Here is a 25,342-nt window from a genome sequence, read left to right as displayed (position 1 = left end):
TATTGGAGTGACAAATTGGCAGCTGGGGCTGGCAGCTCAGTCACTCAGGACTGGTGGGCTGGCAGTTTACTCATGGCTATGCCTTTAAATTCCATTTCATGCAGAGTGTTGGCCACCAAACTCAATTTCATAGCATTTCAGGCAGAGTGCAGGCCACCAAACTCAATGTCATAGCATTTCAGGCAGAGTGCAGGCCACCAAACTCAATTTCACAGCATTTCAGGCGGAGTGCAGGCCACCAAACTCAATTTCACAGCATTTCAGGCAGAGTGCAGGTCACCAAACTCCATTTCAAGCAGAGTGCAGGCCACCAAAGTGCCAAACAACTCATAAGGGCGTTAAGGGCGAACAAATCATTTATTGCAAGTACATTGTAGGCTCACAGTTCAGTTGATTCACAGCTTAGAATCACAGTCGTGGACTCTCCCTTGCGATCTTCCAGAGTGACTGACTCACGTCCAGGCATCCGAGGTTTTATACTCCTGCCCCCCCCCCCCCCCCCCCCGGAAGGGGCTTTACCTTCATCGTGGTGATTGACAGGCGAGAGGACCAATCAGCTGATCTCAAGATTTTTTAAACACTTATAACTTTTTTATTTTTCATCGATCGGAAAAATCCTCAGGGCTGCCGAGTAAGTCATAGTCAAAAATCATAGAAATATATGGTAGCATTTCTTTCTAAAATTAATATATAGCGCAGACAGGAAGTGGTCAAGATGAGACTTTTAGTTATATAGATGTGTGGGGCAAGTTTTTTTTACTCTGAGAGTGGTGGGTGCCTGGAACCAGCTGCCAGGTTTTTGGTGGAAGTAGATACATTAGTGGCATTTGAGAGGCATTTTAATAGGACGGATATTAAACGGAATTTAAACATGGATACGCAGGGAATGGAGGGATATGCATCACATGCAGGCTGAGGAAATTATTTTAAATTGATAACATATTTGGCACAGAGATTGTGGGCTGAAGGGCCTGTTCCTATACTGCATTGTTCTCTAATGTAACCTCAAAAGTGCAACATCCAAGCACCACTATAATATCAGGTATGGATGGTGTATCCAATATACCATTTAACATGAGCTGAGTTATGCTCATGGCTCTATATAGTGTCACCATGTTCAATACCGACCAAAACATACATTGATCCATTGAAAACCTCTGCTCCAAGTTCTGTCCTCAGTTTGACTGAATGCGCTTAACACCTACTAATAATCCTGTATAATATTAAACCTAAGTGGTGTACACTATCATCTAATATTTAAATTTCATAATGCATGCTTCAATTAAACATACTTACTGCCATAGAGAAAGTTACCTGACGTTCATGAATAGCGTGGTATGCTTTGTGCCGACTAAAAATGTACCTGCCTCACCTGCTTATTGTGATGAGAACCCATGTTCGCCCCTTTACCTTAGTCATGTATGCTTTGTTCGCATAGGAACCTCTGATTAGAGTGTTGTTATTCGCTCAGTCCATCTAGTCCTGGATATAATTTCATGAGGCTCCCCAAAAATATTGAAGTCAAGTTTACTTATTAAGTTATTGCTGGGTAGGCACTCAAACTAGAGTTGGCTTTGTTTCCAGAACTCTCTATTTCATTCATCCAAGATGTGTGAGATGAAGATAATAATATGTAGTTGTAAAATTTGATTTTGTGACATCTTCAATTCATAAGGCTATTTTTATGGAAAGCGATTGATTTATTTGCATAAGATATTTTTTGACGAGTAACTTGAAGCATTCTTTTTAGAATAGAATAGAATAGAATGCTTTTTATTGTCATTCAAACAGACAAGGTTTGAACGTAATTTCATTCCTGCAGTCATCACATTACAAAAAAAAATCAAAGACACACTTAACACAGTTTACACAAACATCCATCACAGTGAGTCTCCAACACCCCCTCACTGTGATGGAAGGCAAAAATCTTATCTCTTCCCTTTGTTCTTCTCCCGCGGTCCAGCAGTCCAACTGCAGCGTCGAGGCGACTGGGGCTCACTATGTTAAAGCCCCCGGCGGGCGATGGTAAGTCCCGGGGCCGTTTAAGCCGCGCTGGGCGATGGTAAGTCCCGGGGCCGTTTAAGCCGCGCTGGGCGATGTTAGGCCCCGCTCCGAGTCATTTAAACCACGCGATTCCAGCGGGAGAAGTTGCCGTTGCGGGAGCTCCGAAAAGCGGTCTCCCACCAGGGACCTGCGAGCTCCCGATGTTCCTGTCCACCGGGCCTGCGGCCGGAGCCACCGAAGCTCCAAAGTCGGGTCGCAGCCGCGCGCCACCACAGCTCTCCCCGCTCCGAAGTCGGCCAGCTCCGCGATGGCGAGTCCGCAGGCTCCGTGACTGGAGCCCTCAGGTTGGTTCCGGTTGGAGGCCGCCCCCGGCTCCACGATGTTAGGCCCAACGACACCGGAGACCCGACAGGGAAAAAGTCGAGTGTGTTTGTATGTGTGTTTGTGTACATGTGTACAACTCCTCCCCCTTCTGTCGTGGGGTAGACTGACCCCCTCCCACCACCGATCTTTGCACATCCCCAATCCTTTCCACTCATCACTTTAATTTCATGTTCCATGTATCTTGTGTTTTTATGACTGTTGGCAGATCAATTTTCCCTCCTGGGATAAATAAAATTCTATCGCATCGTAGTGTGAGTGTGTATGTGTAAGTGTAAGTAAGAGAAGAAGGTCAAACGAGTGAAGAGTAATTACTTTGCAATTCTGATGACTTACTCATTTTAAAAACCTAAACAATCTTTGAAGTGTGCAGCTTTTGTTTTAGATTAGAGAGGAAGAATGCGCAGGAGATGGGGTTGAGGAAATGCACTTCCTATCCCAGGCCACGAGACAGGATATAAGTGGGGATCCACCCCGGAATAGTGAGCTATAATCGTTATTATTGATGTCTACATGCTTCTAAACAGGCTTCAGCTTTGCTTTTCTGTCATCAGGAAAACTGGTCCTGTGCCTTGCAGCCTTCTCATGGACCTTTTATTGCTGAGATATTTTCCTTGTATAACGTGCATTGATTCCTGACATGACCTATTGAATTCTGTCAAGTAAAGCGACAGATGAAGTACTTACACATGAAGTTCCGACTAGTTGCTGTAAAACTGCAGAGGTATAAAACTATAAGTATTTTTTTTTAAATGCCAGATGCCAGACTGCTCTGCTTTTACCTTCTTAATGAATGCGGACTCGACAAGAGTTGGCCAATTTTGTTTCCTTTCTGTCATTTAAAGAGACTCAACTGTGCGTACACCACTCCCAGGAAAACGGTGTTACTGCCTGCAATATCAGCACTTTGCTAGTGTCAGTAGTACAAAACTAATCTCCAAGTTTACTAAGTAGTAGTAGGGTTGAGGCTCTCTGCTAAGCCTCAACCTTCTCCTAATCACCTCACCTCACCCCCCCCCCACCCGCCCCCCCCCCCCCCCCACCACCACCACCCCACCATGTTCTCTGGCATTAACTATTCCCAACCAGTCCGAAATGATAAAAACCTTAGATAGACAAAAAAACTGGAGTAACTCAGCGGGACAGGCACCATCTATGGAGAGAAGGAATGGGTGACGTTTCAGGTCGAGACCCATCTTCAGCCCGAACGTCACCCATTCCTTCTCTCCAGAGATGCTGCCTGTCCCGCTGAGTTACTCCAGCTTTTTGTGTCTATCTTCGGTTTAAACCGGCAAAGTACAAAACTAATCTCCAAGTTTTACTTGCTTTTCATCGCGCACTTATAATATTTCCAAATGCCTTTGGAATACCCAATGTTGCCACTATTAACACCGGAAATGTCAACGCTCTCTGGAACGACTGAATCTTTTACTTTTCCCATCAGCCTGTGGATGATTAAGCGGCAAGTGGAAAGCCAGCGCCAGCACTGTGTGATGAGCTGTTTAAAAACCTCTTTGACCTCTGCTTTCAAAATTGTATGTCTAATTAATTTGTGCATTGCATTGCACAAGAAGAAATACTTAATTAATGAAGATTAGCCAGAACTCTAAATTGTCAGCAGCAGTCTCAGCGAGACCAAAATAAATAAATCCCGAGAGATAAAAGTAATTAACGATATACTGTGACATTAAATTCTTGCGGCTGACCAGATAGTCTTAAATAACATCATGATGTCCAGTTTCAAGAGTGCCTTTGAAGATCTCTAGTTTAAATATCTATTGTCCATATTCACGTCTTCCCTGATTCAACATTCCTCCTGGAATGGCCCTTGAGTTTCTGCTTTTCTGTACTTTGGGTAAATAAAACACTTATTGCAAATGATTGACAATAATAGATATCTGTAATTCACACTGTAATATAACATTTTCTTATGGAATTCAGACAGGAGGCCTTGGATTATATTTTGCTATGTTTAATGAAGGTATTACCAGCAGGTATATGCTGCTAAAGTTTCAAAAAGTTTATGTCTGAAAAAGTTGCAATGTGACTTCTGGAAACCATTATTTCACTTCCATTCCTCTATTTCAAGTTTCTTAGTTATTTCTTTGGAAGCAAGCTCCCTTTGCATTCATCATTAAAAATATATATATTATGCCTCATAGAATAATTAAGTGATACAAAGTATTTTTAAGTATTCGCCTGATTTCAAATTACATTTTGCTTCAGAATTCTTCTAATTTATCAGCACATTCAGACCATTCAGTGAGCTGATATTATGTGACATTTCAATGCTTTTGGAACTGTGTTGCACAGTGGTATACCTTTAAAATGAGCCTTTGCAAGCAACACTAACAGTTGGATTAGTTCCAATGTCATTTTCCTTTCATGCCCCATCTGTTTTTTGGCAGAAGTCAGCTCTGATAAATCCAGAGCTTTCTTTCCATTAAAAGGTCATTTCAAACCTTCGCTGGAGAATGACATTTGCGATAATAGCTCAGTAGTGAAGTTCCATGGGGCTTTAAATAGTGTTAAAAGTGCACAGCATCCCCATGTCAAGTCTAGTTGGTGCGCAGAGAACATATCTGAAAGCATTTTAATTTGAAACTCTGTCCAGGTACTTTTTTGTAGTGTAGCAATTTTAAATAGGTACCATAGCAGAGTCTGAAGAAGTGTCTCGACCCAAACGTCACCCATTCCTTCTCTCCGGAGATGCTGCCTGTCCCGCTGAGTTACTCCAGCATTTTGTGTCTGTCCAGTTGAAACCAGCCTCTGCATTGGTTCCTACACCATAGCAGAGTGGTTCAGTTAGACTGTTCTAGCATCTTTAGTCCCGGACTATTGATCCAAACATTTGAGTTTGAATCACACCACAGTGACTGAGGTCAAAGAAATCTGAAGTCGCAAGCGACATTAACGGTGAATGTGAAACTATCAGATTTCATAGAAATCCTACTGGTTCACAAATAACTAATGGTAAGGGAATTTGTCAACCTGATTCAGCCTACATGCGAACCATAAATGTGGTTGATTCTTAATTGCTCTCTGAAATACTCTTACTTCAGGGCCATTTAGGATGGGCAGTAGATGGCCGCATTGCCAGTAACATACATATACCATAATAAAATAAAATTTAAAAAAACCATTGAGTGAAGGAGCAAAGAATATAAAACCTTTGGCATTTGACAGTAATGACCACTTTCAAAGTAAAAAAAAAATCAACCGAGAATTTGTTTACAGTGAAATACAGCAGAATCTCAGTCCCAACTCGCCCATGTTGACCAAGATGCCCCATATAAGCTATTCCCATTTGACCACGTATGGCCTATATACCTCTCAACCTTTCCTGCACGTACTCATCCAAGTGTCTTTTTAAAATGCTGTAATAGTACCTGCCTCTCCCACATCCTCTAGCAGCTTGTCCCATATACCCACCAGCCTCTGCGTGAAATGGTCGCCCCTCACATTGCCATTAAATGTTGCCCTCTCAAACCTATGACTTCCGGTTTTTGATTTGTGAAGCCCATCACTGGCTGACCTCCCCACCATCGAAGGGATCTATCGATGTCGCTGCCTCAAAAAGGCACCCAACATCATCAAAGACCCACACCTTCCTGGCCACACTCTCATTTCACTAATGTCATTGGGAAGAAGGTACAGGAGCCTGAAAACTGTAACGTCCAGTTTCAGGAACAGCTTCTTCCCCACAGCCATCAGGCTATTAAACACAACAACAAATAAGCTCTGTACTACAACAGACTATTATTATTATTGCACTATATGTGTTTAGTTATTGAGTATGTGTGCATGTGTATATATACACACTGAATTTCTCTTCACTGTAATGTGCTATGTTTACATATTCTGTTGTGCTGCAGCAAGCAAGAATTTCATTGTCCTATCTGGGACATATAAATTAAATTTAAATGTCTTTATTTATATAGCACATTTTTAGTCAACTTGCATTGACCCCAAAGTGCTTCACATAATTACATTCACACACACAGGCAAAGATGGGTGAAGTGTCTTGTCCAAGGACACACACAGGCAAAGGTGGGTGAAGTGTCTTGCCCAAGGACACAGCGACAGTATGCACTCCAAGCGGGATTCGAACCAGCTACCTTCCGGTTGCCAGCCGAACACTTAGCCCATTGTGCCATCTGTCGTCCGTATATGACAATAAACCACTCTTGACCCTTGACTTTTGGATAAAAGACTCTGGCCATTCATCCCATCTATTCCCCTTGTGATTTTATTGACCTCTCAATAAGATCACCTCTCAGCCTTCTGCGTTCCAAGGAATAGAGTCCTAACCTGCCAGCCTCTCCCTATAGCTCAGCCTCTAATTCTGGCAACATCCTCAGAAATCTTCTTTGGAATCTTTCCAGCTTAATGACATCCTTCCTATAGCATGTTGACCAAAACTAGACACACACTGAAGAAGGATCTCCACCCGAAAAGCCACCCATTGCTTCTCTCCGGAGTTGCTGCCTGTCCCGCTGGGTTACTCCAGCATTTTCTGTCTATCTTCAGTGTAAAACTGCATCTGCAATTGCTTCCTACACACCACTCCAAATGTGGCCTCGTCAAATATCTTGTGCAACTGTAATATAATGTCCCAACTTTTATCCTCAATTCCCTGACCGATGAAGGTCAATGTTCCTGAAGCCTTTTGTTGCCATTCTATTTACCTGTGATGCCACTATCAGGAACTGTGTACCTATATCCCTGGATCCCTCTGCTCTACAACACTCCCTTAGAGCCCTACCGTTCACAGTTGATAAAATACTGTAATTCAAAACACCTATGGAGCTTTTTGTTGTGTATGTCATTTATAAGAATGAATTGTTTGCAGTGTTATACAGAGAAAATTAACAACACAAAATGAGTTATTTCAGCTCATTGTGTCCAAGTCGGTTGAAAAAGAGCTAATCCGATCTTTTGGTGCTGGCCTCACTGAACTATAGGTAACCGCTTTTCAAAGACCGAAGCAGATAATTTTACAACATGACAAGGTTTCTTCCGCTCCCACGTTTCCGGGCAAGAATTCCAGACCCCCATCTCACTTCATGTGGTGAAAAGCTTGTCTTGCCTCTCATCCTTCATCCTTCTACAACTTGTTTTAAATTTCTGCCCCTTGGTTTTTGATCCCGCCAGTGAAACCAATCAGTCGCTTCATCTCGGCTCCCTTCGTGATTCTGTACATCTTGATTGAATCTCCCCTCAGCTTCCTCTGTTCCAAAGAAACCAACCCCTGCCTATCAAATCTTAAAGTTAAACGTTCCCATCCTGGCACATCCTTCAAATCTCCTCAATTTTTGACCAGAATCGTAAATCACACTCAAGCTCTGGCGGAGCAAGAGTTTTCATATAAATGTAACTTAATCCTGCTCGAACCAACAAAGGGAATCATCCAGATATCTTCAAAGGCATGCATTCCAAGCTCATCTTTTTCCTCCCAACCTCCTCCGTTTGTTGTCTGTTTGCTTGCCACGTTACATCCCCCCCAATTTATTACCCCACCTTTTCTGGAGGAATTCCAATTGGAAGTTCTTGTGTCTAACTGACCGGACCAGGGGCTGCACGGTGGCACAGCGGTAGAGTTGCTCCCCTGCAGCGCCAGCGACTCGGGTTCGATCGTAAATACGGGTGCTTCTCTGTACAGAGTTCATACGCTCTCCCCGTGACCCACGTGGGCTTTCTCCGGGCACTTCGGCTTCCTCCCACATTCCAAAGACGTACAGGTTTGTACGTTAATTGGCTTGGTATAAATGTAAATTATCCATAGTGTGTAGGATAGCGTTAGTGTGCGGCGATCGCTGGTCGGCGTGGACTCGGCGGGCCGAAGGGCCCGTTTCCGCGGTGTATCTCTAAACTAAACTAAATCTAACCATCAATTCCCTCATGAAATTGGTGGACTTTCCTCCCCTCCATCAACCACACGACCAATCTTTGTGTCATCTGCAGTCAACTTTAATATATCTGAAGAAGGGTTTTGGCCCGAAACGTTGCCTATTTCCTTCGCTCCATAGATGCTGCTGCATCCGCTGAGTTTCTCCAGCATTTTTGTGTACCTTTAATATGTCCTTTACAGTTCACATGTGGTTGTGTCAATGCAATGCTGAGGGTGTCGTAGAGGATGGTGAGTCAGAGCGTTGTAAGCATAAGGTTCCGATGAATGGAAGCTGTTCAATTCTGCCACAGTTTATCGCATATACCTAGAAGGGCAAGTCAAGTCAAGTCAAGAGAGTTTATTGTCATGTGTCCTAGATAGGACAATGAAATTCTTGCTTTGCTTCAGCACAACAGAATATAGTAGGCATGACTACAGAACATATCAGTGAGTCCATATACCATTATATAAATATATACACACATCAATAAATAAGCAGATAAAGTGCATATAAACAGATAATGGTCTATTAAAGTTCAGAGATTTGTTTCAGTTGAGTTTAATAGCCTGATAGCTGTGGGGAAGCAGCTATTTCTGAACCTGGATGTTGCAGTCTTCAGGCTCCTGTACCTTCTATCTGAAGGTAGCGGGGAGATGAGTGTGTGGCCAGGATGGTGTGGGGCCTTGATGATGCTGCCAGCCTTTTTGAGGCAGCGACTGCGATAGATCCCCTCGATGGAAGGGAGGTCAGAGCCGATGATGGACTGGGCAGTGTTTACTACTTTTTGTAGTCTTTTCCGCTCCTGGGCGCTCAAGTTGGCGAACCAAGCCACAATGCAACTGGTCAGCATGCTCTCTACTGTGCCCCTGTAGAAGTTAGAGAGAGTTCTCCTTGACAAACTGACTCTCCATAATCTTCTCAGGAAGGAGAGAAGCAGGGTATTTCCAGGCATTATTGTTCCAGCTTGGTTATTGAAATGGTCATTCTATATCTTGGTTTGCTTCATGGTTAAAAATACATCACATAGGAGGGGATAAAGGCACACACATTCAACTCACGAGGCAAATATCCTTGGGAGCCTAATACGTAAATTCTGATGGATATCAATGTAATTCAACGTTGATCCAATGAACAATTGTAATTCAGATAACGTTACTCCAGTTTACATCAACATTTTCAGAATCAAGAAGGGTTATCAGATTTAGTTGCTACCATTGCAAGTACAAATTGTTATTCATACAAAAAAATGTTTTGATCTTTTGCTTTCTTGATATCTATTTCATCTGTGAACAGTATGCAGCAATTTTCAGAGCACATAAAGGAGGCCTGTTGATTTGACCACTATTTGGTTCTGGAAATTGATTATTTTTTCTTATTAAGGATAAAGTTTAGTTTAGAAATACAGTGTGGAAACAGGCCCTTCGGCCTACCGAGTCCACGCTGACCAAAGATCCCCGCACACTAACACTATCCTACACACACTAGGGACAATTTTACATTCACACCAAGCCAAATAACCTACAAACCTGTACGGCTTTGGAGTGTGGGAGGAAACCGAAGATCTCGGATAAAACCCACGTGGGTCATGGGGAGAACGTACAAACTCTGTATAGACAGCGCCCATAGTCAGGATCGAACCCGTGTCTCCGGCGCTGCAAGCGCAGTAAGGCAGCAACTCTACCGCTGCGCCACCGTGCCGCCCAAAGTTCCCACGTGAAGTGTATCATTACCATTTTATTTTTGTTTTCAGTATCTTGGTTCTTCATGTGATGATTTGAGCTAAAAGGAGCAGTGAATTTTATTGTTAAAAGTTCTATCTTTGAACAGCAGTGGCGGCTTGCATATAGATCTATCGAGGTTGAGAGCTCAGTGGTGAATGTTACATCCACATGTAGAATGAGCAGTAATGTCAGGCCTGAAGTACAATGATGAGTCACCACAGAATCCCACTGCTTTGTGCTGCTTGTTTCGAAGCTCAGATGTATTCCATGTGACAATCTCAGTTGAAGCAGGCCAACAATGAAATCCACCGTTAGAAAAAAAAAATCTTATGCTTTAGCTTGGGGGAGAGATCGTTATCTTAGAAACATTGAAACATAGAAAGTAAGTGCAGGAGGAGGCCATTCGGTCCTTTGAGCCAGCATCGCCGTTCATTGTGATCATGGCTGATCGTCCCCAATCAATAACCCGTGCCTGCCTTCTCCCCATACCCCTTGACTCCACTAGCCCCTAGAGCTCTATCTAACTCTCTCTTAAATCCATCCAGTGATTTGGCCTCCACTGGCCTCTGTGGCAGGGAATTCCACAAATTCACAACTCTCTGGTTGAAAAAGTTTTTTCTCACCTCAGTCTTAAATGGCCTCCCCTTTATTCGAAGACTGTGGCCCCTGGTTCTGGTCTCGCCCAACATTGGGAACATTTTTTCCTGCATCTAGCTGGTCCAGTCCTTTTATAATTGCTTATAAAATAGCTTATCGTTTCATTGCACCCAAATAGAGAAAAAGTGGTCTGTTGTTGATCTGTTACAGTGTGCAAGATTATAACAGCCCAACAAAAAGATGGATGTGGATTGGAAGTGGTGGTGCAGTTCAATAACATCATCAATGAAGGGCCATCTTCTCCTGGTTTTAAGTTGAGAATTCAGAAAACACATGGCCACAGCTGTGAGGTTTTTTGTTTGTCACTGTAACGTATGTGGGCTCCTCATTTCCCAAGTGAAACATATGTTTTGCTCGGCAGACAGGCACAAACATGCAACATGCATCTGGCCGTGTTGGAGCTCCTTCCGGCTGCAACGCGACATCGGAAATGACAGGCCTTTTAAGATGGTAATGCTGTCTTAAGCTGTAATGCAACATGCAGTGAAACAGTGCGTCTTCCACAAAACGGATCAGTACTAATGGAGGATGAAGCTCCTAATGGCATCAGTGTAAAATAAACTGTGGTGCTTTTCTCTGTTTGGGAAAAAAAAATTTCATTAACGATAACTGGTGGTCTGTAATTATTGATAGATGCTAATGGCAATTTTGAAATCAGGCTTTTGAAATGAGATAATGTCCTTGCCTGCCCCTCTAGATGGGATACTAATTACATGGCTTATGTTATTATTCCAGATTTAAGAAACGAGGTGCAGAGCCAAACCATGTAGTGTACAGAAAGGATGAGGTGAATCTTGATGTTGTGGTTAGCTTAGTTTAGAGATACAGTATGAAAACAGGCCCTATGGGCCACAGAATCCGCACCAATCAGCGATTCCTGCACACTAACACTATCCGACACAAACTAGGGATAATTTTACACAAACACCAAGCCAATTAACCTACATACTTGTACGTCTTTGGAGTGTGGGAGGAAACCGAAAATCTCGGAGAAAACCCACGCGGTCACGGGTAGAACGTGCAAACTCCGTACAGACAGCACCTGTAGTCAGGATCGAACCCAGGACTCCGGTGCTGTAAGAGCTGTTAGGCAGCAACTCTACCGCTGCGCCACCGTGCTACGCAGTAGTTAGTCAGTATCAAGTTTGGCTTTTCAGTAAAATCAGTACAGAAGAACATGGAAAATTAAACTGTAAGTGGACAGCGGGCTCTACATATCAAATCCCAACTGCTTTATTTACAGTGTGTGTTTAGAAAAGTTTGATCTAAAGTCAAGATCCCAGGTTGCAGGCACTTTTAGTTTAGTTTAGTTTAGAGATACAGCATGGTAACAGGCCCTTCAGCCCACCGAGTCTGTGCCGTCCAGCGATCCCCGCACATAAAAGGGCCTGTCCCACTTACGCGATTTTTTTCGACGACTGCCGGCACCCGTCATAGTCGCAGCTGGTCGGCGAAAATTTTCAACGTGTTGAAAATCCAGCGGCGACCAGAAAAATATACGACTCTTTGGACCATACTCACTTTGGATCATATAGGCATCTCCCCGCAACATGTCTCTTTGCATGGTCGTGAGTAGTCACCCAAAGAATCGTACGTTTTTCTGGTCGTGGGATTTTTCTGGCGACCTGCTGCGACTTTAATGGGTGCCTGCAGTCTCCTGAAAAAATCGAGTAAGTGGGACAGGCCCTTAACACTGCCCTACATACACACGGGCCAATTTTACATTTACCAAGCCAATTAACCTATAAACCCTATGCGGGAAAACCCACGCAGGTCAAGGGGAGAACGTGCAAAATCTTTAGCAATTGTAACTTGAAAAGCAAATGTTTTGGTTATTTTTTTAATTGTTTGTGCAAATAATTTAACATCTGCAATCACTTTCACTCTCTAAGTTAGATGCTAAATATGTTGGTCTTTCTCCTCAGAGTTTCTAAAACTGCTGCATAAGGTTCTTGCCGGCCATTGGCACTTTGGTCCTGTGACAATTTTCCCCGTGTAATTGCATACAATACAATACAATATTTATTACATGTCATTTGAACCTCAGTGAGGCTCAAACGAAACTCCGTTTCCACAGCCATACAAACAAAGGCAATTTCCTACAGAGATACACACAATTCAATTTACAGTAACATCCATCACAGTGAACCTCCTCCTCACTGTGATGGAAGGCAAAGTCTTTTCTCTCCCCTGCTCTCCATTTTTCTCCTGATGTTGAAGCCCCAGGCGGGCGATGGTAAGTCCCACGGCCATTTTAGGCTGCGCTGGGCGAAGTACGGCCCCGCTCCCGGCCTAAAAGTCACGAAGTTGGAGCCCCCGGCGGGCACTGGATTGTCCCGCGGCCATTAAAGCCGCTCCGGGCGATGTACGGCCCCGCTCCGGGTCGTTCCAACCCCGCGACACGGGCTGGAGAAGTTGTGTTGCGGGAGCTCCGAAAAGCGGTCTCTCACCCGGACCCGCGAGCTCCCGATATCACAGTCCACAGAAGCTGCGTTGCTGGAACCCAAGGGTCGGACCGCAGCAGCGAATCACCACCGCTCCCCACGCTCCGAGGCAGGCCAGACCCATGATGGTGAGTCCGCAGCTCCGTGACTGGAGCCCCTAGGTCCTTCCGGCTGGAGGCCGCTCCACGGTGCTAGGCCCCAACGACAACGGAGACCCGACAGGAAAAAGGTCGGGTCTCCCCTGCAGGGAAGAGAATTTTTTTAAGTTCCCTCCCCAGCCCCCCACATATACACAGTTAAAAACACTATTAAAAAACACGACAACTACATTTAACTAGACAAAAATTAAAAAAAAGACAGACAGGCTGTAGGGGCCGCTGCAACAGGTGAGTCGCTCCGCCGCCGAAAGTGAATAGTGAAACGTGGTTTATCTGTGCATTCTTTGTCATTTTGGTGCTGATTATTATCACATTTTGCAGTATAATTGTTTTAATGTTTTTATTCAGGGATTATGGCAGTTACCACAGAATTTTTCTTGACACGAAAAAAAGTAGTTAGCACTTATAGAAAAACTGGATATGAATTTAATAGTTAGAGCCTTACAGCGTGGAAACAGCTCTTCGGTCCAACTTGGCCATTGCCGACCAAGCCGGCATTCCGGGCTTGTCCCATTTCCCTGCATTTAGCTCGTATCCCTCTAAACCCTTCCTGTGCAAATGTCTTTTAAAGTTGTAATTGCATCCGCTTCTATAGCTACGTCTGGCAGCTTGTCCCAGACGCAGACTACCTTCTGAGGGGAAAAGGTTGCCCCTGAGGTTCCTCTTAATCCTGTGGTCACTGGTGTTAGAATCCTTTACCTGGGGGAGTCCAGAACCAGGGGCCACAGTGTAAGAATAAGGGGTAGGCCATTTAGGACTGAGATGAGGAAAAACGTTTTCACCCAGAGGGTTGTGAATCTGTGAAATTCTCTGCCACAGAAAGCAGTGGAGGCCGATTCATTGGATGTATTCCAGAGAGAGTTAGATATAGTTCTTAGGGCTAACGGAATCAAGGGATATGGGGAGAGAGCAGGAACGGGTTACTGATTTTGGACCATCAGCCATGATCATATTGAATGGTGATGCTGGTTCGAAGGGCCGAATGGCCTACCCCTGCACCTATTTTCTATGTTTCTAGGTTTCTTTGTCCTCTATGTTTGTGAACATTAATATTCTCCTTGTCCCTCATGATGCTTCAATAAGGTCACCATTCCTTGATAACATCCTTTCTATAGCTGGGTGAACTGTGTACAGTACTCCAAGTGTGGTCCCACCAATGGCTTGTTACAACTCTGTCATGACATCACTACCTTTATACTCGGTACCTACCCAATAGATGCAAGCATGCCAAATGCTATTTTTACCAACCTGTTTACCTGACTCCCCACTTACAGAGAACCATGTGCCTGTACTCCCAGATCTAGCTGTTCGATATCACCCTATAAGGGGCCTGTCCCACTTAGGTGATTTTTCCGGTGACTGCCACAGTCGTAGCAGGTTGCCGAAAAACCGACGACTGGACCCCCCCTCCACAACAAGGTCTATGACAAGCTACGACAACCTACCACCTAGTCAAGCTACGGCAGGCTACCGACCAACCGGCGACCCATTAGGATGTCCACCTATGACCACACCTACGCCAACCTACGACCACACAGGTGACAACCGAAGTCAACCTACGTCCAACCGTGACAAGCTATGACAAGCTACAGCTTGTCGGAAATAACTGAGGACAACTGAAGACAATTCAGTCGCCGGTACCTGTCGCCGGTTGACGTAGGTTGACGTTGATAGTCACCAATGGAATTTACCAGTCAGCACCCGGCGACAACCAACGTCACCTGGACATAACCTGCGACAGCACCTACGACAGGAGAAGACAAGCTACGTCAAGCCCATGGTCACCGAAAAGTTTTGAACATTTCAAAATCCAGCGGCGACCAGCAAAACATTACAACTCTTTAGGCGACTTGAGGAGACGACTCACGACCATACAGTGCGATAGGAGGTTTAGGCTTTGCTGTTATTTCCTGTGCTAGTCCTGCCCTGGTTTGACATACCAAAACGCCTTACACCTTGCACTTAGTTTAGTTTAGCGATACAGTGTGGAAACAGGCCCTTCGGCCCACCGAGTCCACACCGACCAGCGATCCCTGCACATTACACACTAGGGACATTTCTTTTACATTTACACCCAACCAATTAACCTACAAACCTGCACATCTTTGGAGTGTGGGAGGAAACCGAAGATCTCGGAGCAAATCAATGCAAGTCACGGGGAGAACATACAAAGTCAGTACAGACAAGCACCTGGTGCTGTAAGGCAGTAGCTCTAACGCTGCGCCACCGTGCCAGCCTTGTCAGAGTTAAATTCCATTTGGCATTCCTTGGCCCACCTTCCCAACTGATCGAGACTGATCTGATATATAGATATCCTTTCTCGCTCTGCATCTTACCGCAAATTTTGGTGTCATCGGCAAATTTATGAACAGTGTAAACTACACGTCATCCAAATTGTTAGAAGATAGACACAAAATGCTGGAGTAACTCAGCGGGCCAGGCAGCACCTCTGGATAGAAGGACTGGGTGACGTTTTGGGTCGAGACCCTTCCACAAATTGTGAAAGCTGAGTCTCACGTTGCGAGTTGACACAAGAGGTACCCTGAGTTAAAACTCGTGGTAATAACGTACGATTAACGTACGGAACTCATGGACACAACTTAGAGACTCGTGGCGCTAACGGCAGGTACTCGTGAAACTTGTCAACTCTAGCAAAAAATCAAACATGTTTAAAATTTTCCACGAGTCAATTTTACTCTTGTGGTTAAGAATTGAAACATTTTAACTCGTTGTAAGAACATAGTGGCCCGTGCGTTTACCTTAGTGTATCGTGAGTCTACCGTGGGAACTCTTTAACTCAGTGGGCAGGCAGCAGCAGATTGTCGCTCCCTTCAGTTTCCCAGCGACAATCACCTGCCATAACGTGAGAGAGATCATGCACTGTTGTAGGTCTCCTTTGCACGTCGGTGTTTCTGTCTTTCTCCACTCATTGTTGGCCCTATCTGTCACCACCCCCACCTACACCCCTCTGCTTCCCGGCCATGTGTGTGACCCCTTCCCTCCCCTCTCCAGCTCCCCGCCCATTGCACCGGGCGCGGGGGCTTTGCACTGTCTTCACGTCGGCGATGCCAACAGGTCAGTGCCAGTCGCCCCGGGCAAGTTGCTCCCTTCAGTTTCCCAGGGGGTCGGGACGGGACTGGAGTTGGGAGGGAAAGGTGGGGGGGGGGGGGGTGGGTTAGGTGAGCAGGAGAGTGGGGTTGTTTGCAGTTGCAGAGGGAGGGGGCAAGGGCGGTATAGTTCCCAGTCTCAGCTCCTGTCCAGGGGGGTGGCCGGAGACGTCAGGACCAACGGGACACCGACCACCAGGCCCACCAGGCCCACTGCAAGCACGGAGATCCCAGAGACCCACAGCCAACAGTAACTACAGCCCAGCCCCGCTCTAACTCCAGAGGAATCCACTCCCCGATGGGCCGCTACGGCGCCAAGTGGCAGTTCACCCATAGCCCGAGCTGCGCCCCCTCATCTCCTCTGGAGTTGGAGCGGGGCTGGGCTGGAGTTGCTGTTGGCTGTGGGAGACACAGCGGTTTTTGAGACTGGTGGGCAATCACTTCCAAAGTGTCTGCCGACACAGTCAGTACACCTCTATACACTTGTCTCCTGCACTAAGATCATCCCGCAGAGAATGATCCCAGCCTAACCCAAGAGCCATGTCACCCCAGACAGATTAATGATGCCCCCCCCCCAACCTCTCTCCACCTCAATTCACGCCAGGGCACCAAAGCAGCTCAGGAGGCGAACCCTGAGCTCCGTCTCACAACAATCTGATGTGCACATCCGTCCACATTCAAAGATTTAATCTCCCGTCTCCCCGCAATGTGTAGACATGGCAGTAAATTCAATTAAAACATATCAAACCTGTGTGTTTCAAACAAATCATAAGTATAACTGCTCTGGCACTGGAAGGTGCGCATTTTCCCTTTGTAGGTCACATCAATAGATGCGGCCGCTCTGAATTATATCTTTAAAACAAAGCCACAGGATGGAGAGGTCTTCTTTAACACTGTTGCTTATTAAAACATAACACTGTTGCTTGTTAAAACAAACCTTCAATCAGGACTGGCTCAAGAGTAACTCGGGAGACGAACTTGGAACATCGCAGAAATGACAAGTAAACGGCAAACTTGTCATACTCGTGGGAACTCGGTTAAACTCTTGATCATACACTTGCAATCTCGTACACAACCACGAGTCTTTCACTCGGGGTACCTCTTGTGTCAACTCGCAACGTGAGACTCAGCTTTTAGTTTGGGTAGCAAATAGCAGTGGACCCAGCTCCGAACCCTGCTGCACACCACTAGCCACAGGATGTCCTTAAAGTTGGTGCATCAACTCACCAAAGGGCAATTCCTGATTGAAAAATGCCAGTTGAAAAATGCCGGTCTTATGTCTACCAGTGTTGATCAAATTTGCATTGTTAGGATAACAGTGAGATAATAAACTACAAAGTGTGGATGAAGCAGTCTCATTTAAGGTGAAAAAAAATGAATGAATTATTCAAATTTGAGTCTATTTACAGTCAATTTGAAACTCCCGAGACTGAAAAAAGGTTTGAATTTCCAAGAGAGGATATAGATCGAGGAGGCGTCTGGAGTGGTTTTAAAAAAAACAACAAAAATGGAGTACCAATAACCATAATTTACAAAGTGGTACCTTGGTTCTGGGAGTTGTTATCTAATTACTTTTATCTATGTGAGTTAGGTGAGAGAATGTCAGCTGCAGTTTATAAGTGTTACGCTTTATAATTTTCCTAATGTGCTTGTTAATTCATTGTCTAATGGGTCTCCTGGTTTTTTTTTGCCGTCTTTAATATAGGTTTATTTAATCATGTTCATGTAATATGACTTTTAAAAAGGCATGGGGAAAGTCGAGTGGTGAATATATTCACCAAAAAGGATTTCTATTCATCTCACTGGCAGGTAACTCTACAATTCTCCCTGCGTTGCAAGTCAGAGAAGATCTGAAGGTGTTGGAAGTAGGGATAATCCTGTGGGAGTGCCCTATGAAAGGAGAGTTTGACGTATCTAGGCCAAAACGTTTAAATGAGATACAAAAATATATGATGCTTTTTTTTCCCCCCAAGAGACAATGTCCCAAAAATGAATGAACTCATAATGAGATAACACTTGCTTGGTAACAGAGATGACAGTCTTGCTCCATCATTCACTTTTAACACATACATCGAGGGCTAGGGAATTCCAAACAAGATAGCACCACTCCTTGTTTCAAATTTTCGCTTGGTTCAAGATTGACACAAAATGCTGGAGTAACTCCGCGCGGACAGGCCAGGCAGAGATGAAATGGGGGACGTTTCGGGTCATGACCCTTCTTCAGGTCTGACATTCTTTGGGCAATGACCAAAGCCAAAACATCCTCGGTTGTTTAAACAATGAGCTCCTTCCATCAGATCTCAACTGGGGATGTTCAGTGATGATTACAAAATCCAAATCCTCAACTAGTCCTCAACTACCCCTCAGAGTAGGTATGTTGCAAAGCCTACCTGAAGCGTCTTTGAAAATCTGCCGCTGCGGGTGTGCGCGATTTTGGCGCCGTTTAGAGGGGGCGGGTTTAAAACGCGATTTTCTCTAGGCTGTTCAAATCGAAAATGTTCAGCCTAGTTAATTATTAACGAAAAATCGCTGGAAGACCCCGTCGCAAAAGCTATTATTAGGTTTAAAGGCCTTGAATAATAGTTATAGTAGTTTAAAAATCAATCTTTAAACCCGCGAGCGCCAGCAACCGCAGGGTCTCATAAAGAAAATAGCAGAAGTTAGGTTGTATATTTTTACATTCAAAAGGGCTTCTAAAGATCCTTTTATACAAAATTTAATATTGCGAGTAGCTCAATTTGGGCCCATTATATCGCGCAGTATTTTTCTGGGCATTTGGGGCACAAATCTACCGCAATGTGAACGTTCTAAACCAGCGCGTTCCACGGGGACCCACTGGAAAGCTGATTTAAATGGGCATTTATTTACAGCAATTGAACACTGAATTCCTTCCATTTGGCCTATAAATTAATGTAAATGAGATTTAAAAATCATGTTTTATTGTGAATTATTTGTGAATATTATTTGGACATTTAGGCTATTTAAAAATGTTAATCATTTATTAAGAAATGGATAGATGTTTAGATCTAGTAATTGAAGTCTGAAATTAGCTACAATTAGGTAACTAACTAATTATATGCTTTAATTTCAGGTCATCCAAGTAAGATTATTTTATATTTGTTTCAGAATGCTTCAATCTATGATAACTGAAAATTTCATTCAGTTCTCTTAATTTTTAAGAAAGTTATGGGCTTTTGACTGTTCACGATCACAACTTTTTTGTTATGTCCATAGAAAATCAATAGGGAACAAGATGCTCATTTCCGAGTATGAAAATGGCCATAACTTTTTAAATACTTGAGATATGAAAGTGAATTAGATGTCAAATTAAACTTATTTTTATGCTTTATCTGATGGGATAAATTACAGACTTGATTTTTAAAATCTCAAAATTTTGTAACATTGCTACTCAGAGTGAAGCCCAACGCAAATTGAAATAACAACACCTCATATTGCGCTTGGGCAGCATACAACCAAGCAGTATGAAATGTGATTTCTCTAACTTCAAGTAACCCTTGCTTTTCCTCTCTCTCCGTCCCTGCCCCACCCTAGTTCTCCGACTAGTTTTACTGTCCTCCTGATTAATTTTACTGTCTGAATGCCTTGTTGTCACCTTTCCCTCAGCTAACAATGAACCAATCTATGTTTCCTTGACGGTACACAAAATTGCTGGAGAAACTCAGCGGGTGCAGCAGCATCTATGGAGCGAAGGAAATAGGCGACGTTTCGGGCCGAAACCCTTCTTCAGACTGATGGGGGGGAGTGTTTCCTCGTTTCCTTGACCATCGTCTGCTTTGATCTGTTGTTTTCACACCTTACCCATTTCATTTCTCCAGTCTGCCTCTCCCCTGACTCTCAGTCTGAAGAAGGATCTCGATCCAAAATGCCACCCATTCCATCTCTCCAGAGATGCTGCCTGTCCCGCTGAGTTACTTCAGCATTTTGTGTCTATCTTCAGTTTAAACTTCATCTGCTATACATACCTTTGTTCACTTGGCAACCATGTAGCTTGGCTAAATATGATCTACAGCTCATGAATTTGCTGCCGTTTTCTCCACATTGGCCGCCGCGATCCTTTTGCAATGACGTGTAATGTATAGAAATATACCACAGGGTAGACAAACCCTTATCAGCTTTTCCAAAGATAGACTCAAAAACCTGGCGTAACTCAGCGGGTCAGACAGCATCTCTGTGACTTTTCGGTTCGAGACCCTTTTTCAGACTGAGAGTCAGGGCTTTTCCAATTCATGTTCAGCAGTTTCGATTGAAGAATGAAATGCAAGGACTAAAACACATTCTACTTTTTAGAATATACACACATTTATATTCTGTCTTGTGAGGTGACACCATTGCAATAAGCTATCAATTCCTGAAAGTTTGGGGAATTTTTGATTTACCTCTCAGGCCCAGATACCAACTTGTCATCATCACATATTCTCACGGTTAGGGGAAACCTTTTATTTTTTTGGTTCCACAGCACTTCCTGATTTCACCAAATCACCATCATTTGAGCATTGAATATTTCCAGTTATTTCTTTCTCCATTTTGTGCACGAGCCATATTGACGACTTGGACAGTCTGCGGAAACGTCACCCATTCCTTCCCTTCAGAGATGCTGCCTGTCCCGCTGAGTTACTCCAGCATTTTGTGCCTGTCTTCAGTTTAAACCAGCATCTGCAGTTCCCACCTCGACAAATTGGAGGTGTACTCAGTGACTTGACTCGTCTGTTTATGTTCAACGGAAACTAATTTGGTTTAGATGTTCCCCATTTTCTAATCTTCTCGATCATCAAAGTCAGTTTGTCACCGTGGCTTCATTTTACTCCTTTTCTCTCCTCTCTGTCCATCTGCCCGTTTTGATATTATTTGAAACACACCCCTCTGGCATTCCCTGATTAAAATCAATGAGGGTGTAGACAGGATAATAAAATGGTTTATGACCCACCCTTTGTGCTGCAGCACTGAATGCAGTGACTATCCATGATGAACTAGGTCACAAAAACCATGTCTTTGTGGCTAGTATTTATTGATAGAACCATTTTGGTTGAAAAGATAGAGCTATTTAATCTTTGCAAGTGTCATTGCCCTGGTAGAACTTCACAGAAGGCATTTCAAGCTGTCACAGAAACCAATCAGGCTATTAGATTAACCAATATTTTCATTGCCGCTTTAGAAAATGTTTAAAAAAAAGAAGCTCCTAACTACTTGGTCTAATTAGTGAATTCATCAATTACTTTAATTACTAAATACATCAATTCATTCTCTCTAGCAGGTCGGATGGTCTATAAATAATTTATGTTCATTCATATAATTTGCTTAAATCGTATGTTGGGAAAATAGCATCCCACTCAAAGTAATGCTGTGCTTCCAATTCCCAATGGAGAGAGAAATTAACGCATTTTCCTGTAAATCTTGCCTGAAACAGTTCCGTTGCTTCTGCTGAAAACTGGGAACATTCCTGGGGATTTTTAGCGGGAAAAAAATCCTGCAGATTTTTAGGAAATTGAGGGGAAAATAATCATTCACATTTTTTTTACCCTCAAAATCCAGTAACTAACGACTCAGCTAATAATTGCCCGCTGTACACAACGCAGTGGTTCTTACTTGAATTGATGCTGTGACTGTAGTGCGAAAGGTTGCCAGATTGTTTGGTTGGAGTTCAGCGCTCATGACTAAGCTCGTCAAACTCAATGCTTTACACTGGATGAGAGTATGATCATTCTTTTGTGCTTCATAATAGAGCATGCAGACAGCCGAATCTTTGCCACTTTAAAACAAAGATCTCTTAATTTCCCAAGCTCTAGTTAATTTCACTGAACATCCAGAGATGGTTTGAAAATACTTTAAGTACGGGCTTGGCGGTAGAGTTGCTGCCTTACAGCGCCAGAGACATGGGTTCGATCCTGTCTCCAGGCGCATGTCTGTACAGAGTTTATACCTTCCCCCCGTGACCTGCGTGGGTTTTCTCCAAGATCTCCAGTTTCCTCCCACACTCCAAAGATGTACAGGTTTGTCACTTAATTGGCTTGGTATAAATGTAAATAGTTCCTAGAGTGTGTAGGAAAGTGCCAATATGCGGGGATCGCTGGACGGTGCGGACTCAGTGGGCCAAAGGGCCTGTTTCCGCGCTATATTTCTAAACTAAACCAAAATAAAATTCAACTAAACATCCCAGGTTATATGTACTGATGTTTTTACAGCGTATGATGTGTATATTACAATAGACAATAGACATTAGACAATAGGTGCAGGAGTAGGCCATTTGGCCCTTCGAGCCAGCACCGCCATTCAATGTGATCATGGCTGATCATCCACAATCAGTACCCCGTTCCTGCCTTCTCCCCATATCCCCTGTCTCCGCTATCTTTAAGAGCCCTATCTAGCTCTCTTTTGAAAGCATCCAGAGAACCTGCCTCCACCGCCCTCTGAGGCAGAGAATTCCACAGACTCACCACTCTCTGTGAGAAAAAGTGTTTCCTCGTCTCCGTTCTAAATGGCTTACTCCTTATTCTTAAACTGTGGCCCCTGGTTCTGGACTCCCCCAACATGTTTCCTGCCTCTAGCATGTCCAAGCTCTTAACAATCTTATATGTTTCAATGAGATCCTCTCTCATCATTCTAAACTCCAGAGTGTACAAGCCCAGCTGCTCCATTCTCAGAGCATATGACAGTCCCGCCGTCCCGGGAATTAACCTTGTAAACCTACGCTGCACTCCCTCAATAGCAAGAATGTCCTTCCTCAAATTAGGAGTTTTAATGCAAATGTTGCTCTCTGTTTTGTAATCAGCCCAAACTGTTATCTTTATTTTTAAATAAACGTAGAACAGGTTGTTCCCAACACATGTGACGAGTTCTTAAATGTGCTATTTACATGGTCCAAAAAGAACAGTGCCTCTTTCAAATTGTTGCCCAATCCAGCTCTTGAACCATCTGGCACTATTTGGAAACAAAAGACTATATAGGAAGCAAATTGGCTGTCAGTACCGAGTAATGTTTTTTTTAAAGAACTTGTATTCTGTAAGGTATAATGTCTTTAGTAGTGAGATATATTGAATTTTCTCTCAGCTGCTGGGGCTGTAGAACATGACCTCAACATCTGTCAGGTTACGTGGTTCCTTTGGCAAGTTGTTTTGAAACCCCAGTAACTAGTGTTTTGTTTAAGCCATCAAAGATAACTTTATTTATTGAGCAGGATTCCCACACAAGATTCTCGCACAAGTTAAGTTTGTTGGAGAACTGTCTCCATACACACAGTTCAGCCTCAGGCAGCAGAGATGCTGAGGTCAAGGCATCAGCAAGGATGGATTTCATCTTTGTTTGAATCAACTGTTGTTTGTAGTCTGACTACACATCAACATAATCCCTTATCTTGTGTCTGTACACTGTAAATGGGTCGATTGTAATCGTGTATCATCTTTCTGCTGACTGGTTAAGGGCCTGTCCCACTAACGCGACTTTTCAGCGACTGTCTTCGACCTTCAAGCTTGAGGGCACTCGTCTGAAAAACCTTGAGCCGGATCGACAGTCTGTGCACACACACACACACACACACACACACACACACACACACACACACACACACACACACACACACACACACACACACACACACACACACACACTCACACACACACACACACACACACACACACACACATCGCAATGGCGGGGGCCAGGGAAAGCGGGGGAGCGCTGTCTGAAATTCACACCCGCGATGAAGAGGAAGGTAAAAGACGGCTGGAGAGGGAGGGAGGAGAAGGGGAGAGGGGGAGAGAAGGGGAAAGAAAGGGGGAGAAGGGAGGAAGAAGGAGTGGAGACACTTTTAAGAAGCCAGACAACTTTTAATAAAGTTTAGCGGGCATTTAACATTGCCGGCCGGTTTACTGACCGTTTTTGTTTATACTTTTGACTAAGTTCGATTACCCATGATAGCATTACGACCTACTATGACCTACCTCGACTAAACCTACGAGTAAAAAAAATATCGATTTTTTCCAGGGCGACCTTTTTCTACTCGCGAGTATTTTTCAGCTGATAATAATGCCGCGACCTAGCTGCGGCTTCAAGTACGCGGGGACTACTCTCGAGCATGAAGGAGAGTTACAAAGTCCTCCTGGGACCTCGTGTTGACCATGGTGCGAGTATGAGTCGAGGGCAATCTCTTCGAAAGTCGCGAATTAGGTCCCCGCAGTGGGACAGCCCCTTTAGCACGCAACAAAAACTTTTCACTTTAACTTGGTACAGGTGACCATAAATTAATCTATTCAAAACTAAACTAAAACTAATTTAAAACTGAAGTAAAACTAAACTAACCTGCTGCTGTTCAGTAAATATATTTCAGGGCTGCCAACTCTCACGCATTGAGCGTGAGACTAACGCATTTCACAAATTTCACACATTCTCACGCTGATCACAGAATTTCTCACGCCCAAAAAAAAGGTTTTGGGGGGAGTGGGCAGGGGAAGAGACGGGGTGTGGGGGGGGGACGCTCCTGGACATCACCAAGTCTCCGAATTTCCACTCTCTCCAGGTGTTTTACTGCCACACACTCTCACACACAACTAACACACAACCTGGCACACTCTCTCACACACTCTCTCACACACACCCTCACACACACTGACACACACTCTCACACACAACTAACACACAACCTGGCACACTCTCTCACACACTCTCTCACACACCCTCACACATACATGCACACACTCTCTCACACACCCTCACACATACAGGCACACTCACTCACACACACCCTCACACACATTGACACACACTCCCACACACTCTCACACACACTGACACACACTCTCACACACACTGACACAAACTGACACACACACACTGACACACACTCTCACACACTGACACACACTCTCACACACACTGACACACACACTGACACACACACTGACACACTGACACACACACTGACACACACTCTCACACACACTGACACACACACTGACACACACTCTC

At 44.1% G+C, this 25,342-nt stretch overlaps 1 protein-coding gene across 4 annotated transcripts in view; it reads left to right on the top strand.

The window, feature by feature from the left end:
* The window catches only part of pard3 (par-3 family cell polarity regulator), a 983,322-nt gene that overhangs the window by 855,111 nt on the left and 102,869 nt on the right, over positions 1–25,342 (top strand). The window lies entirely within an intron of this gene.

This window comes from Amblyraja radiata, chromosome 2 (genome assembly GCF_010909765.2).
Source record: "Amblyraja radiata isolate CabotCenter1 chromosome 2, sAmbRad1.1.pri, whole genome shotgun sequence".
Classification (NCBI taxonomy): domain Eukaryota; kingdom Metazoa; phylum Chordata; class Chondrichthyes; order Rajiformes; family Rajidae; genus Amblyraja; species Amblyraja radiata.
This window is presented reverse-complemented; position numbering and strand designations above follow the sequence as displayed.